General features: G+C 40.7%; 1 protein-coding gene across 3 annotated transcripts in view; it reads right to left on the bottom strand.

The window, feature by feature from the left end:
* Positions 1–17,281, bottom strand: part of sash1b (SAM and SH3 domain containing 1b) — a gene marked incomplete at its 5' end in the record, with an annotated part of 46,386 nt that overhangs the window by 15,717 nt on the left and 13,388 nt on the right. The window contains one exon of one of the 3 annotated variants that reach the window (XM_083998863.1): positions 254–383. The exons of the other annotated variants lie outside the window; for them this stretch is intronic. Of the gene's footprint in view, positions 1–253; positions 384–17,281 lie in introns of those variants that run through there. 3 annotated transcript variants of the gene reach the window in all.

Below are 17,281 nucleotides of genomic sequence, written 5' to 3'. Positions count from 1 at the left end.
TCATGTGAGAACAAGCACTCACTTGTTCAAGCTTTTTCTACTAAATGAAGGTCTTCATTAACGGACGAAAAGCAGCAATCAAGCCCAGGGGGGAAAGCTTAAGATGCACACATGAAGTTGTCTCTGTGAAACAAAGCTATCTACATTGAAAACGTGTCTCTACATTGAAACTTTCCTCTAATGAATGAAAAAAAAAAAGACCAGCTCTAACCATAGGACCACATTCCAGCGCAAAACATAAAAATACACTCACCACAAACGGGGGATCTGGCTGCCAACGGTAGCTCCCCAGCACTCGCTGCTCCTCAGTTCCTCCACACTGCTCTAAGTGAAGGGCTACGTTTTGAAACTTAACTCAGTTCACTGAGAGGAGGACAAGGACATCCTGAAGTGAAGGGGAGGGGTGTCTGGCCTGCATAAATCACTGGGAGTTTGGTTGAGGGGAGGCTGGGGGGTGGGGGGGAGGGTTGGTGGAGGAGGGGGTGGGGGGAGTTGCAGCAGCAACCGCACATGACGCTGGTGCTGCTGGGTGGGGCTGCTGTATTCTCTCCAGCTGCGGCCCACAAGGACCGGCTGACTCACATGTTCAAATAAACCACCACCTCTTAATGTGTGAGAGTGAGTCTGCCTGTTTATGTCTGCAGGAGGGTTGAAGTGATGTGTCAGGCCAGAGCTGGATTCATAATGTTCAATATATCCACCAGTTACTGTACTGTATGTCTCCCTCTGCTGATATGGAGGTTTCCCTCTGAACAAACTTTTTTTTTTTTGAATGAATTATCAATTTAAAGCTGCACTGCTCAGTACCCTAGTTAGTTACTGTTTCTCACAATGTTTGGGAGTTTGGGCATCATCAAGGTCTCGAGGCCGGTGTGTTAAATCCATTTGATTCTTTTTGTTAAATGTTTTAAATTGTGACTTTTAAACAAAATAAGAAACAACTAGATATACGTACACATAAGAAAACATGGCTCCACAGCAATACTAGTGGTCAAAACTTACACAGGTTGCATTTACATTTCCCCTGAGCAGAGGAATGTGCCAGTTTGGTACTTAAAATACTTTCTGCCCCCAAATAATAGAAATAATGACAATAAAATAAATTTCCATGGCAATCATAAGTATAATATATATATATATATATATATATATATATATATATATTTTTTTTTAAAAGGAAACACTGGTCTCACATTGCCAGATTTATCTCAAGTATTGTGTCAGTGCGGAGCTCATTAGTCAGCAATGTTGCCTGAGAGCAGGAAGCAAAGTCCTTTAAAGGTTTAAAGGTTTAAAGGCTTTGACAGTCAGAGTTAAACCGTCAGTGGTCAAGTGTTGTTGTGCATAATCTTTTCTTAAGAATGCAGTTGCTGTTTTGGTCCATCAAAGCCAACATGGCCTGATGAGTCCATTCATCAGATACATGACAAAAATAAACAATGCAAAAGAGGATATTGAAAACCAACTAGACCTAAAACACTACGCAAAATATTGAACTGATTCATTCTGATCATTCTTGTTCCTCCTCAACAGAGAAATATGAACAGTCTCATAAAAAGTACAAGCTACTCTCACAAAATCTGAATGAACGTCTGAGCTGAGTGCTGCTCAGTCAGATCCTTTTTGAGCATTAGCAGCCTGAGCACCAGCAGGTGGCAGCAAATAGTTAGTCTACAATATCAACACATCAGTCACTCAGTCCTGTGTCAGTGACAAAAGGCTGGAGGTGGAACTGGCAACATGAAAGTAAGAACTTAATATTTCCAGTTTTAACCTAAACAAAGTGTATTAACATCAAGAAAATGTCCGTGTACGAGGAGACAAATGAATGTTTTCAACTTGAAACCATGACTTGCAGATGGAGATGAACAGCTGTAGAGGAGACAACAGTAGGATTTCCCTCCACTCTCACTGCTGTTGTGTTTCCATATGACCACAAATGCATCTTTGTGTATCCTGGAGGCATTAAGTAAGCATCAGGGTTGGTGACCTCGTTTGCTCGTATAGTATTAGTCAGTGAGATTAAGGGGTGGAGAAATAACCCCGAGCATCTTCTCTGTAATCGTGACCCCACTGTCTATAATCTTCATCTTTTAGCAACTGACCACTGACTCCGGAGCAGCGAGCAGCAGGAGGTAACAATACCAGTGTCAGATCTACGGCAGGAGGCAGCAGATTAGGCCGAGCTGCAGATGGATGGTGGAGATGGTGGAGGGGGTACGTTCTGCGCATGGTGCCAAAGGGCCGATGCAGCTCATGCCAGAAAGGGCAGTTTTCCGCCTGGCTTCACAGCGGCAGACTGCACGTCACCTCGGTGCACAGGGGGGAGCCCAGAGATGGACGCCATTCCTCTGTGTCCGCCCGCTCCTTCACTTTCACCACCGAGTCTCCTGCACCGACCTGGAGCGCCTGAGCTTTGATCCCTGTGGAGATAACTCGCAATTCATGTGTCTGTGGAGAGACTAGAGCATATGGGTGGCCACATTGTCACACGACATGGAAAAATTCTATTTATATGTCCAATATATATATTTATTTTGTACATATTTAGTCCAATCTATCTATCCAATCTCTGTTACAGTTTACTTCAAGGTTTCATTACTGCACTTCAAAGTAATTTCTCAAACCAGGGAGAGTCATGAAATAAAATGAAGAAAATGGGATTACTAGATTTCCACATGACCTTTAAAACTTTAAAAGAGACTGCAAGTCTACAACTGAAAATGGACACTTTTGAACAAAGGTGGAACTGTATTACTCTCTATTTGGAGGACTAATGGAGGAATATGGGTTATTAAAAGACTGTCGTGTATCTCTAGGATTGATATTGTGGTGCAAATATCTATTCTCCATGTCGTGTGATTTCTCTTTATGGTATTTCTATTGCATTTTATTTACTTGTATTTCAATTCATAGGGTCCTACTGTATGTCAGTGAATGGTTTGTTTTGTTTTGTGGAAAAAAGAAAAAGAAAAAGTTCAAAAATAAAAAACTTTAAAAGAATCAAACCAGGTTCAATCTTTTTTTTAGACAAGGCGAAGACATATATATATATATATTTTTTTTTTCCATTATTCTTTATTAGATTTATTATACAGTACTGTTTGTAACAGATACTGACTGCTGTATTTTAGTATTGTAGCATGCCTTTGGGAGAGCACTATTCCATGTTTTAGAAAAAAAAAAGTTGTCTCCTTTCAGTTTGATGACAATATATATATATTTTTTGTTTTTGTGTTATTTTTGGTGTTTTCAAACAGGCGAGCAGATGTGGTATTGAAATTTCTAAGCTCATTCAAGCGAAATGCTATCAATGCTGTGACTGCAGTGATATGACCAAAGGATCGTGTGATACTGGGAATGACTGTTGCTCTGGAGCACCCATGGGCCCAGCGTAGATTGACAGCCCCGGGGCTCCCTGAAGAGAAAAAGAGGATCAGTGGAAGAGCTTAACCATTCATGTCTGAGTGGTAAGTGGATTGTGACAAGTCCCAAATGAGAGTTTGATGAGAAGGGTCGCGCTGTGACATGCATGGTGTCAGTCACAGACACACAAGCTGCATATAGAATACCTGGTTGTGTTTGAAGCGCGTTGGCAAAGGCCTGCAATACACAGCTCTACTTCCACGTCTCGTTCTGTCAGTCTCTGAACAAATATCTCTCACCGTGGTGACAGAGACAAAAGGCCTGCTTCAGTGCACGGGAGATTTCTAACGCTCTCAGTCTGAATGGGACGGAGCTCAATCACTACAAACAGATTCTTCACGGTAGAAGATGGTACACTTACTCCAAACAAGTGGATGATCCATAACAGAAATAGAGGCAGTTTCCGAAAAGCAAATTAAAGACTACAATGTTGTTTTGCTGTGCCAAAAAAAAAAAAAAAAAAAAAAATACAGCTCATGCAACTAAGGGAAACCAGCCAGGTGTCCGGATTAAAAAAAGGATGTGAGTGAAACGCCAAAGAAGATTAAAAGGGCAGACAGAAGGCACCAAACAAACCTTTTTGTCTGCAGCACTAAATTTTGCAAATCTGATGGGGATTTAAAACACTAGCAGGACACACATCCCAGATTAAGATGCAGGAAACTTTAGTCTCCAAAAAGCCCTCGGCTCAAAAATCCACTTTTTGGAAATATGTATAATCTATTATATTGCAAAAGCACCCTGTGGATTGTGCTGGATCTAAACCAGTTTTGAAGCAGCTCCAGGATTGTCCCTATTCCTTCGAGCATGTTTAATTCAGCAGTTTGGGAGATCAAATGGAGAATCATCCCCTTTAAATTTCAGTTAAATTACATGCATGGAAATCCTGTGTGCATTAAAGCCCCCTCTGGATGGCGGTGCGTTTTTCTATCGGGGGTGGCCTGCAGATTGTTCCCAGTCCTCGGAGCATGTTTAATTCAGTGGTGCTGGAAAACAAATACAAAGACCTCCCCCTTTAAAATCCAACACAATTCACACCCACAGACATCATGTGTATTCACGTTTGCAAAGGGGCTCTCTGTGCACAAGTTTGCGGCGATGCAGCCTGTGGATTGTTCCTATTCCTTGGACCATAATTTAATTCAGAGGTGTTGAAATCATTTCATTTGCCCCTCACCCCTATGTTGCTCGGGTAATTACCCTTCTATGACAGTGCTGCCTCTCCCGGCCCCGAGATACGACCGCCGGCTCGCAACGTCTCTGGCTGCATTATGAGCGTGGCTGCTCACCACTCCTCACAAGACCACAACATCCACTGATCCTCCTGTGAGATACAAAGCAGGAGTCAAGGGCAGCTGTCAATCATGCGCCGTAAGGGCAAAGGGCCCCCCGAATGAGGTCGTTCTGCATGGTGTGAAAAACAAGTGAACTGCTCCAATCAGGAAGGAAAATACCCTCCGGACATTTCTCTTTTGAAACTTTCTGTGGGAAAAACATGCTAAGGAGACATTCACTTGACTTGGAAAAACAGCACGGCACAGTACGCTGCAATAAGTTGTATGAAAAGACTGGACCCCCTGGACGGAAAAGTGACTAAAAAAAAAAAGTTAACAATGACATCTCATGAATAGATTTAATTAAAACTGGTGTCTGTATTTGCTCTTCGTTCACACAGAGCAGCCTGTTTTCTTTCGCTGACCGACACTTCCTATAGGACACAACCAAAACTGTTGGTGTCCTACTAAGGGAATTACTGAGAGATCTTACTCAGACGTTCCTGACAACACGTCCTCCTGTTGTCTAGTCACAGCCAGCATCTCCACCAGATTTGCCAGCCGGCTCTCCCCTCTGGGAGCTCTGAATCTCCGAGAACCTGATCTCAACGCTCAGCGATGATGTACTTAGGCCGTTCAGAAGGACCACGCTCTCTGGTTTAACATGCCCCCTTTTGACAACTGCAGACATCCCAACAGAGCCGATGACAACGTCTCCTGTCCAACTCAATTTGCCCACCTCCCCTCTTAGCTCTCAGATGTTGTGTATCCTCCTCTGTCATCCCAAGGACATTCACCTTAGAGCCACTACATCCATTAATGGATGCTAACTGCAGCTAGCCGAGCGTGCACTGACATCATAAGAATTGCATGAGGATCTATAGTGAGCCTGAAAACCTGTTAGAAAATAGTTTAACATCCAGGACAGGGTCTCGCTTTCAGTGTTTCATGTCTCTTCAACAACAAATGAGATTCTGATCTGCTTATTGTCACGTAGCTCTTGAGCCTTGATTTCTTAATTACAAATACTCCACTCGCTGCTCCACGTGTTGGCAAACAGTAGCAAATATATCATTAATGCTACAAGAGATTCATCATATCTCACATATTCGTCATTCTATAATGAATTTCACAGGGAATAAGACACTTTTCTTCAAGACACAATGTTTCAAAAGTCAATAAATTTACACATTGACTAATTGGAATTGATCTCTTCTTCAGTACCTGCCTCTTTTTTTTTAGGGCTGACATGTAGCCAAGGGCTGTAACATCTTCACAGCCACATTTTGCAATCAATGTGCCTCATTAAAGTTTCATATCAATTAAAAATAGTGTTCACTTGTAAAGCACTGCAGCCGTTTTGTATGGTGTGTAATAATTGTACTGCTGGTTTTTAAGCAGGAGAACACGTGTTGGGACTATAACAATAAAATCTGCCCTTGTTCTGGACAAAAATTACTCAGAGGGATTTCATTATAATTTACCATCAAATAAAAGGCATAATTGCCTTAATGTGTAAAGTGGTATCTCTACTTTTATAGCATATAGTCAGTGTATTCTTGTGACTCACTGTGCAGATGCCTTCATCACAAAATATAATGACATTAAACAGATTTTTTTTTCCGGAGGTACATTTAGATCTACCATATTGTTATTATCATACAAACTTTCAATAATGCAGAATGCTTAAACTGTATTAAGTCAAGCATGAGCATTCGGGAATAAAAAAATGATTAAGTTCATGCATTATAAAAATTCCCCTCCATTGGTCTATATAATTCACACAACACACACTGTGGATCCTAAATGCAACACAAGTCAACTAATACAATAAATCAGGGCTTCCACCATGATTAATAAAAAGTCTAACAGTTTTCTTTTCTTTTCTTCTTTTCTTTTCTTTCTTTCTTTTCCTTTCAGGTTACAAAATCAATATCTGAAAGACTATATGCTGGACAGATTTCAGAGCACAAATGAAATTATAGCTACACCCTGGTGCTCAAAGCTGCCAACCCAAACACCGATCACCATAAGTCATTTATCAGATAATCTACCGTCAGACGGAGTCAAACTGCTGGGATTTCTCCGCTCAGATGGATTTATTTCTTTTTTTAGGTCAGGTAATAGTGGAGCAGCCCCTGTTCTGATCGAAAGCTCATCCAGATCTGGCCCTCCTCGCCCTCCCGGAGGAATGTCAAGCTTGGGTGGCCCATGGATCCTTCTCCTGATTGAAAATCTCTACCTCTCGCTCCAGCTCTGTCATCACATGCTATCCCTTTTGTTAAAATCACAACCTCTGCCTCTGTCTTTTGCTCTCCTTATTCATAACCCTCAGTTTTCTTATCTCTTTTGTCCCACTTTCTTGTCCTTTGTTTGTCTTTATCTCTCTCCCTTTGGGCCTAATGTCTCTTCTCCATTATTTCCTCAGCACTGTCACCCAGTCTTCGCTATCACTTCAGACTACAGTCGGATGGCCCCACTTGCTACGTGATGCATGAAAAGAGGCATTATCATGTATTATGTTACAAATCCCATTCTAGGAGATTCTAAATTAAGACCATGCATTAGGATATTGAATGTGGATAATAAAAATAGATGATTCACATACTGTGGTTCAGAGAAAGCCTTTCTTCAGGGGTGAAATAAAGGCCATGACATGGTGAGATAGAAATAAGAGGATGTAACAAGAAGAAATGCAAAGTGGTGATGAAACTTTGAGAGTCTTTATTTATGGGCAGCGGTCTGTGGAGAACAGAGGAAACTAAATAAAATAAATGCATAATACAACAGCAACTAAATTATTACTTGATTATGTGTAACATTGGGGCATATGTGGTGTAAATCAGGTATTCCAAAATTTAAGACCGTGCATGGACTGGATCAATCAATGTCTGTGAAATTGTCTTGAAATGTGTACAAATATAATTTCATGGAATCACCCCCACCCCAGTTTCTCATAACTAACATGTATAAGAAAGAAAACCCTGACATTTGGGAACCGGAAACTATCAAATGTTGGGCATTTTATTTATTTTTTCGATTGCTCAATTTATTTTTTGTAATACACTGTTACAATAAAATGTTTTTTTTGTTTTTTTTAACCTATGTGATATATTCTTAGTAAATATATTCTCCAAACTGCTAACTGGGACTCAGTATGTAATCATTGCACCAGGTCAAAGGTGATTATTGATGTGTATAAATAGGAATAAAAAGAGGAATGTGTCTGAAAACAAAATGATTCCAACTTTATGGACAACAGTGTAGTTGCCATTTACATTCTGCCGGTCATGTTATGTATGCAGTCGTGTATATTAACTGTTGCAGCTCCATGAGAACAGAACAAATTTATTTAACAAGGAGTTTATCCATTTGTGACAAAACCTAAGCGGAAATGCTGCAGATCTAGCAGCGATCCAACAGTTGGCGGATAGTCAGTCATCTGGCAAAAATGTATAGAGACAGTAAAAACCATAACGTCATGTATAGTATTATTTCCAGGGATACATTTAGCATCTAATCTGAGAATCAGCTGGCAGACAAAAAGCTTTTTTTTTTTTAATGCAGACTCAGCCGTGGTGGTTCTGTGATCCTGTCTACCGCATTTGGCAGTGTAATTATGTGGAGAGATCTGGATGACCCTGGTGGTTGAGTCAGTCTGTTTACTACTGAAATTAGCCATTCACTGACGACATACTGTTCATGCTTGCATTATGCTGTCATTCTGAAATATGTGCAAATACGGGAAATTATAATTTAACATAGTCAGTTCCACTATTTGGCATTAAATAAATTCATTTCATTGAATGCGGTGTAAGAATACAAAGCATTGCCTAACTTTCACTCCACATATTTAATCAAAAAAAACAAATTGTGTTTTTATCTTTTGTTTATTTTTCCAACAGTACGAACAATCCAACAGGAAGGTCAGCTGCCAACTCTGGTGACAGCGGGGGTCATGGGAGAAATTTTCATTTGCTCTGCCCATCCTGCAGAGTGAGCGAGCAGATACAATACCTCTGGTGCAGCTTCCTGTCATTCCTCATAGAAACGCACATTCTGCATTTCTCTGAAGCTTCCCCCATCACAACCATCACCAGAACATCCACATCCTCGTTTTTATGTTCCCTTTGTACAATCAGGTAGACAGTTTCAGCCATCAGACGGACGCAGAGGCTGTTTGACGTCACATACAGTATTTTCCATGTGCCTGGCGGAAAATGTTCCTGTCATGGTTACCTTTTTAGTATTTACAAAAAAGATAATCTGACTTAAATTGAGGGCTGACCTTGTAAATATCATATTTTACCCTCTCAGGTGTGTATCCGTGTCTGTGCGTGCGTGTCGGTCTGATTTTCTGTGAGAACAGGTGCAACCGAATTCTTCTTCTTCTTCGAGTTGGAGAAGGCAGCACAGGCACAGCCGTCCTGGTTTTCTATTAACAGCCCAGCTGAGCACATTTTATTTCCTTTCAGTCGTTCATCCATGTAATTTCACTTAAGCAGCTGAGGCTACGTGGAAAGGCTGGCTAATTATTGATGTGATTCCAGCCAAAGCAAGTAAGAGAAGCCAAAAACCTAAAAAAAAAAAAAAAGACCAAGCAGCTCCGGCTAGGACCGACACAACTGACTGGAGATTTTACAGGTACAGTATATGTGAGCAGCTGTTCATATGGCACACTGTGACTGTTTGTGTGAACTAAACTGAAATGTTAGTCTGGTAATGTTGGCAGGCTGTTGGTAACAATGTATCTCCCTCACAAATAGGTTATCAAGGCTAGACCTTTTAGAGAGAAAATACATTTGCATCTGTAATACATTAAGTTTCAAATGAATGAAAACTAAATATAGAAATAATAGAAAACACACCAACGTTTCCAAAGAGAAGAATCCCACAAATCCCTTTTTGAAAATAAATACAAAAGGTCAAATTAAGTAATTTGAGTGGATTTCCACAGTTGTTTGAAACCTGGCAGGCATGTGTGACACTGACACAGATGTCAGATTTGCCAGTGAAGCTGAAAATAATGCTGTAGATCACACAGCACGTTCTCCACTGGGCATCATTAGCTCATACACTGAAGGTGAGCACCACAGATGTTAACATAAACGCCATCCAGAGTGTGACCAGTGTCGTCAGTTGAACAGTCAGCGGTCATCTCAAGGGGATATGAGTCAGTCTATACAAGGGGATTTAAGATGCAGCAATTGTAATGTGTAATTACACAGAATAAAAGGAAAACCTTGTCACAATCAAAGAATGAATATGTACAGTATTATGACAATTGTGAGAGGGCATCCTCTGGAACAATTTTCATTGGTGACAAACCCCAAACACTGCCCTTTGGGAAAATCTGCATAAAAGGAGCTAAATTAGCATCCGGTCCAGTGGTCACAAAAATATTTGGCAACCAGCTGGGATTTCTGGATTATTTCCGCTCAGGTGTTATGAAGCGAGTATGAAAAAGGAAAATAAATGCCTTAACATTAAAGCAGTTCTGCGTATACTGTATATAAGTCAGGCAAGCAATAAATGCTGGATGGATGGCAACAGCTGGGCCAGCCTTATGATCACAAATGTCTCCGACTGACTGACTGATGGTTCTTACACCCCATGTCCCACACTGAGTCGCTTTGGTTTCCCAGCTGCTCAGGAATTACATGGATCCCTTTTCAAAACATTGATCCTTATCAAAAAAACAGCTTTCATTTGACGTATCATTATTATAGGAGGCAGAGGAATAACACAAACATGGGACACACTGAGCAGGAGAGAGAGAAGTCACCAGCCACACGGCTTTGTACTAACCGCTATGATGACTACTAAAGACATGTCTGAAGAATGAAGGAGCACTCGTTCTAGTTACTGTGTGTATTGGACTTCGTCTACGCCCCAGCGGTCAATGTTCGAAGCTGGACTGTGGTCCTTTTGCAACCTACAGTTACAGTATCATCCTCTTACTCTCTCTCGCTTTCTCTCCGAATGTTCCATCTCTCTTTCTCTCTATGGTTAAAGTAAAGGCGATGTTTATAATGTGAATGAATGAAAGTTTATCTGAATACAAAATAAAAGAAGGACAAAAATAAAACAAACAGTAAATAACAAAACTTAACAATTATGAATGTTTTATAAATAAATATAGCTGATAACACAGCTCAGTCTTTGTTTTTCATTTATCTATTTGGTGTTTTTGTCCACCATTCACCCAGTCTTGCTAAAAATTGTGTTCACTGGTACTACATAAGGTCATTTTTGAGGTTGCGATTGAGGTTTGTGATGCCTGTCGTCGTCGTCATCATCATCATCATCATATTACATTAAAGTGAACATTTTGTGAAGGAGGGCTTAATAAAAGAGGCACTACAGTGTATAGGAGTATTTTTTGGTGGGATCACTGTTCTTCTTTCCACGTCAAACAGAAAAACACGTGATGGACATCAGACATATTTTTCGGAGGAAAAAATAACAAACAATGTCCCTTCCAGGAAGTTTCCAAAGGGATGTCAGCACAGATCTACTGACGTCCCCCGAGCTGCAATCACATGGTGAAGAGAACAAGGGAACAGACAGCTCAGACTTACACAGGAGCCAAAAGACGACAGACAGAAAACATCAAACTAAAACTGTTTCACATAAATTTCACACCAACACTGACAAAAGGGTGCTTGTCTTGCACAGCTTGATAAATATCTAACTTTAGATGCTAATCGTGCACAGTATATGTGCCTCATAGCAGATCTGAGCAAAATGTATATTAATAACAGTGTTATTTTTCAAGAGTTTTGCTATATAGCCTACATGTACATAATAAAAACAGTTTTTCTTTAAGATCAAGCAGGTTATTGACAACAAAACAATTTATATAGCAAAGCAAAATTCCCTGTCACATCCAATATATAAAACTTATATGGCGACGAGCCTATATGCATCCATTTTTTTTAGAACTAATGTGATAATAGAGGAACACAGTCACGTTTCTCGTATAGACTTTATTGGCCACCGTGGAGACCATTATGTGATTAATGTCGGAAAGCTGCTTGAATAATGGATACAGTGCCTCTGATTGGTACATACTGTAACCTTGACTATGACATTAAGATGAGGCCGGCTAGGCCATCAGTATATTCCTTTAAGACACTGACAAATCCCCTCTGGGAAAAAAAAAACATGGATGAGTCTACCTGTCTCGCTAAATGGAAAATATTTTGCTTTTAAATTCCCATTTGCTCTCAACCCTGGTCGCAAACACCCAATAAAGGGAATTAATCAGTTCTGAAAAAAACAACAGTGTCAGTCCCATAGCTGCTTAAAAGTAAATGTCTATAAAAGTCTTTCCATGACTAAATCAACTGCGGGAACTTTATACACATAAAAAAAAAGCGAAGCTATGACAAGCCGAGCCAAAAGTCAAGCCAAGAAGCTATCTTTTACTTAACAAATTTACATCCATGATTGAACCTGTGTGGGTCTGTCTGTGTCTCATGTCATCCATGTAAAATGTCTTGCACTTCGAATCAATTTTTCTGCAAGGATGACTCCAGAGAGGAACTTTATAAAAGCTGAAAGCTAAATGTCAGTGACTCTGACCTCTCCCTTGTTTACTCGACTGCCAAAGCTTTTTACAAGCAAATTTGTGGAACCTATCTTGGAATCCATTTCATTAAGAGACTTTTTGAAGTTCAGCTCATCCAAGATTCAACCATGTGACTGAGTGATAAAGGACCACAGTCAGCTGAGTAATATGTTCAGACACTTAGGCGCATTAAAATGAAACATAACAGCCCGGCTTGAGTGATAAATATTCAAGACAGTGAATTTGAGCCACAAATAGAAGCAGCCTGCCTGCAGGCAGACACTGCCTCATGAGGTGCAGACAGGACTTCTTCTAGGAATAACTGCAAACTCATGTCATGCAGCACACTTCAAGAATCGCCAGCAACATAACAAAGACCATCAAGTGTGGTGTGAAAACCAAAAAGTTACACACAGAAATATTTCACAAATTTACAGCCTCTCACACTTTCCTTTAATTACACAGTGTGAAGATCTTTTCCCAGAATTATGACCATGAATATCTGCTGAAACCAGTGCCACAAGTCACATTTTGTCTGCATAATTTGCATGTAAATGATGTCTACATGTAATCTAGATAATTACACATGAAAAAAATGATCTTCATGCAAATTTAAAATCATATTAAAATAGTTGAGAAGCTACAGATACAACACCAAAGCAAGCAGCCGTTCCTGCCACTACGAGCAACTTCAGACATTGTATGTAAGTGTCTGTCTGTCTGTCTGTCCCAAGTGGTTTGATTAGCATTCATTTAATATGGCATATGTAATGTAATAGACTGTTTTTCAGCACTGCCGTAGACACCTCTCTCCAAAGGCATGGCCTCATCCGGGCCCTGTGGATAAACCCCATCCATCTGTTACACCGCAGAGATTAAAGCAAATGCTAGCTGTTTGCCAACAACACTTAACCTCGGTCCCATAACCAACAATGCTGCTGAGCTGAGCGATGTTTTCAGTGAAACAGTGTTATTTTTCGATGTTGTATTTCACCAAGGTCCTCAGCTATTGTTGGGCTCTTACGTTGTTACAGTACATCTTCCAAATCAAAGTGACGTTTTACGACGACGGAGAGGACAATATGTTCACCTCCAAACCACGTCACCATCTATAACCTTTTCGCTGAACTTAAAATTTAAATGTCAAACAAAGCTTGCGATGGCTCAAAACAGTGACATAGTAACTACGTGACATTTAAGAAACTTTCTGCAAGATGCAAACTGTCCACTTGGATAGTGGTCAAAAGGAGGTAATGAGTCAGAGCTCTCTCTTTCCAAGTATATTGTTTTTATATTCATCAGATGCACAGCTGGGGGCTCAACTAGTCCCGCTGGTGAATCACCCCACTAGAACCCACCAGATATGGGGCAGGGGGTCCTGGCACTGTGGTTACGTTGGCCTCATTGTGCCATATGGGATTTTTTTTTTATCTCATCTGGACTAATCCTAGTGAAATCCAAGTGTGCCCCAGCGGACATGTCAACTTTTGAAACCTGTTAGTGAGGTGAACCCCAGGCTTCACTATCTACCACAGCTGTCATGTCTGGGTGGATGACTGCGTCAGCCTGCAGCCGAGCAGGCAGCCAGACCGGCCGGGGTGAGTCATAACGCAATAGCTAATGGGGCTGCTGTCAGTCTGCCAGATCAAACTCCATAAGGTAGCTAACCAACAGTTACCCACTCCACCCACAGGGTGTCATTGAGCCAATGACTACCCAAAATGCACTGGTCAAACTGTAGCTGACTGGCAGCAGAATAAATCAATGCAGTTTAGAATAATATTGGCACAACTCGTGTCAGAACAACGGCAAGCCTTACTGACCTGATGTCACTGACCTGCTTTGCATTAAGGCTGTACAGAAAAGAAAATTGAATTTGAGCCCACTATGAGTCTTAACATTAGTGTAATAACTCATCTATCAGACGATGTAGCCCAAACTTTGTGCAAAATTTGATTTTCGAGTAAATCCGGGATGAAAGTGTGGTATTTTTTTCCCGCATTGGATAATGCAGGCGCACAAATTATGCGTCAGCCTGCTCACAATTCATCAGCCACTGATATGGATCCGTCATCCGTCAATCAAACGTCTGTACACACGGAGCTCGGTCTCGCCCCAAGCACTGAATATCCCGCCAACTCGATAACGACCAATCAAATTCGTTTTCCTTACTCGGGTAAACTCGTGCGGCAACTCGTGGAAACTCGGCGCGACAAACAGGACAAACGGCCATTTCTGAACACCTTTAATATGAAGTAAGGCAGATGTTAGGGTGGACTTTAAGTATTTTTTGTCACTGTTATACAGGGCTCCAGACTGCAAATTTGAGACAGTGCAAGGAAATTTTTCATCTACTTGCTTACTTGCAACCAGTAAATTTGCCTTTTTTTTTAACACAGGTGAAATGTGAAAGTGGGGACTCAAAGTATCTGGAATTTGTCTGGTGGCAGGCCAACGTGTATGAAAAGGAAATGTGAATATTTGCTTTGCATGTGGATTTACAGTGTGCCCCCCTTAATTTTCTGCTTGGGCTCCCAAAATTTTAAGTTAGGGGCCACTGTTAGTCTGGAGCCCTGCTATAGTTTCTTACCTCCAAGAACATTTTCTTCACAATGAAAACTGTTCACTCTGAGGTCTATGTTATCCAGTTTTAGCTGCACATTACTGTCAGAGAGACTTGATGCATGTTTACAAAAACTTTACTTTAACTTTACAAAGTGCCAAATAATACTGCATACCTGCACTGTATTGGGGGAGCAGCAAGAGCATCACAATTTCCTAGCAGAGATCTGATACAAAAATGAAACCATGGCGGTGTTTCATGATGAAGCACCCTAACACACACCATAAGATCAAAAAGAAGGTAGTCAGATACAGTACTATATATGGAAAGGGACACTGCAATGCCTTGTCCCTGCTTCTACAGTATATGATGTTATCACAGCTCACATCAAGGTCAATCACTCACTTTGTAAAAGCAATCTCTCCATATGACATATGACCACACGCATGCTTCTTAATGGACAGGATATCAGATTAAACTCAGGGGGGAAATTCACTGCACTTCTCAGACTGAAGCTTTTCTGACCCAAAGACGACGCAGAATTCAATTTGAGCCAGAGAGGACATAATAATGAAAGTGAGTGCTTTAATCTAGCAACATACAGCTCTGTGGCTCGCTCTCTGCACACTAACATTACACAACAGTGTACTTCTGGTTAACATGGAGAAAGAATAATAAACAGTGGGATGTAATAGTGGGATGGGATATCTCATATCCCATTTAATTATCCAGAAATGAACTAATAAGCAACGTGAGCTGTATCAATAGGGATGTTTGCGTATAGTGTGAGTGTTCATTTCTCAGCCCATTATGACTTGTATTAGTATGCACTAACATGTGAGCTTGCACACAGCAAACTGTAGCAGGTGTTTAAACAGACGTCACATTTTGCAGGAATGTGTTGACCTTGAGAAAATGAGGTGTCAAAAGTCTCAACTCCATTTGACAAAAATACGACTCATCTGTTTTGTTGCACCCAGAGGAGGCGACAAATGTACTGATGGTGTGATAGCAGGCAAACAGCTGCCAACGATATCCACAGCTCTGATAAATAATTCCAGTGAAACTCGCTGTGCTTCTGTTTTGCCCATTTGTTTAAATGTTCCTTGTTTTCCCAATGATAGGGTTGATAATGTGGGAAGAACAAAGTCGTGTACATGCAAATGTGACTTAACACCTGGGAGCACGGCTCAGCCAATTAAACCATAAATAATTCAAATAGCTGTTCATTCTGTTGAAAGCGTTGTATTTTAATAAATAATTATCAAGGAAGTCATTATAAAACAGCAAACAACACATAAGCACAATCAAAGAGACATTAAGTCCGTAAACCGTGACCTTTTCCTATTGGAACATTTTTATTCCCATTTTAGTCCCGACTTTTCTGCGCTTGAGACTCTAACAAAAGATTTCCGAGCTGCAATTAGACAAAAATGGGAATGGGATTGATAGAACTGTGCCAGAGGGAATTCCCTAATCAAATGGTAATTGATTGAATCGAGCCAATTAATTCCACCCTTGCTTGAACATCGCTGCAGTTTCAAAATGGATAACACATGAGAAACAGAGGGGGATTTAATCAGACCCTTTAATATCTTCCCTGTTTACACCTACAATCTCAATTATTCACAAAATTAAAATAGATTCTCCTTCATAAAAAGATAAGGTGAAGCACAGATTCAGTACGGACACGGACTTCTGGATGTGATCAGTTCCTAGTGGTCGAAAAAAAAGAGCAACCTATGCTGACATAAGCTATATAATATCACCATGTTGGCAGTGGGGGAACAGGGATTTACCCGAGCTATCATGTTTGGCGCACTTGAGCGCTAAGCAGCGTGGGTCGATCCCACCATAATACATCTCATTTAACATTTCACTAAGCCACTTGGCACAAGTGCTACAGGATGTTTATAAAATTCACAGCCTGTCTGGCTTTTTCGAGTTCGCTACATGGCTGCGCTGCTACTGTGCAGCTCCGTCCTCTAAGAAAACACAACGCTGTGGATTTAGGCGACCAACACGCAATGTCATATTACGTGAACAGCTGCAGAAACCTAAACAAGAGCTTTGAGACGATTATAGATGTGATGAGGGCTTCTGTGTGTTTCAGATTTGTTGCCTTAACATCAGCATGTTGGCTTCATACACGTATCCTCAGGTCTAGAAGACTTTTGGCCACTTTTCTAACCACTTATGTCATTTCTTGGTCTCAGTTTATGTGCAATTTGACTCTGATTTGCCTCTATTAGACAGATATTCAATAATTAGTTGGATGTTCTAGTTTAGAGTAAACAGCTCATTAGGATTTGGCTGATAATGCCATGTGACGTTGGGGCCAGCATTGTGATTAAACCTCACCCTCCTGTCCATGAGTCAATTGGTACAAGTTCTACATCATAACAATATGTATTAGTTTCATCAATCAATTTTGGCCCTGGCCCT

Source organism: Trachurus trachurus (assembly GCF_905171665.1).
Source record: "Trachurus trachurus genome assembly, chromosome: 22".
Taxonomy (NCBI): domain Eukaryota; kingdom Metazoa; phylum Chordata; class Actinopteri; order Carangiformes; family Carangidae; genus Trachurus; species Trachurus trachurus.
The sequence above is the reverse complement of the archived record's forward strand: the minus strand, read 5'-3'. Positions and strand labels throughout refer to the sequence as shown.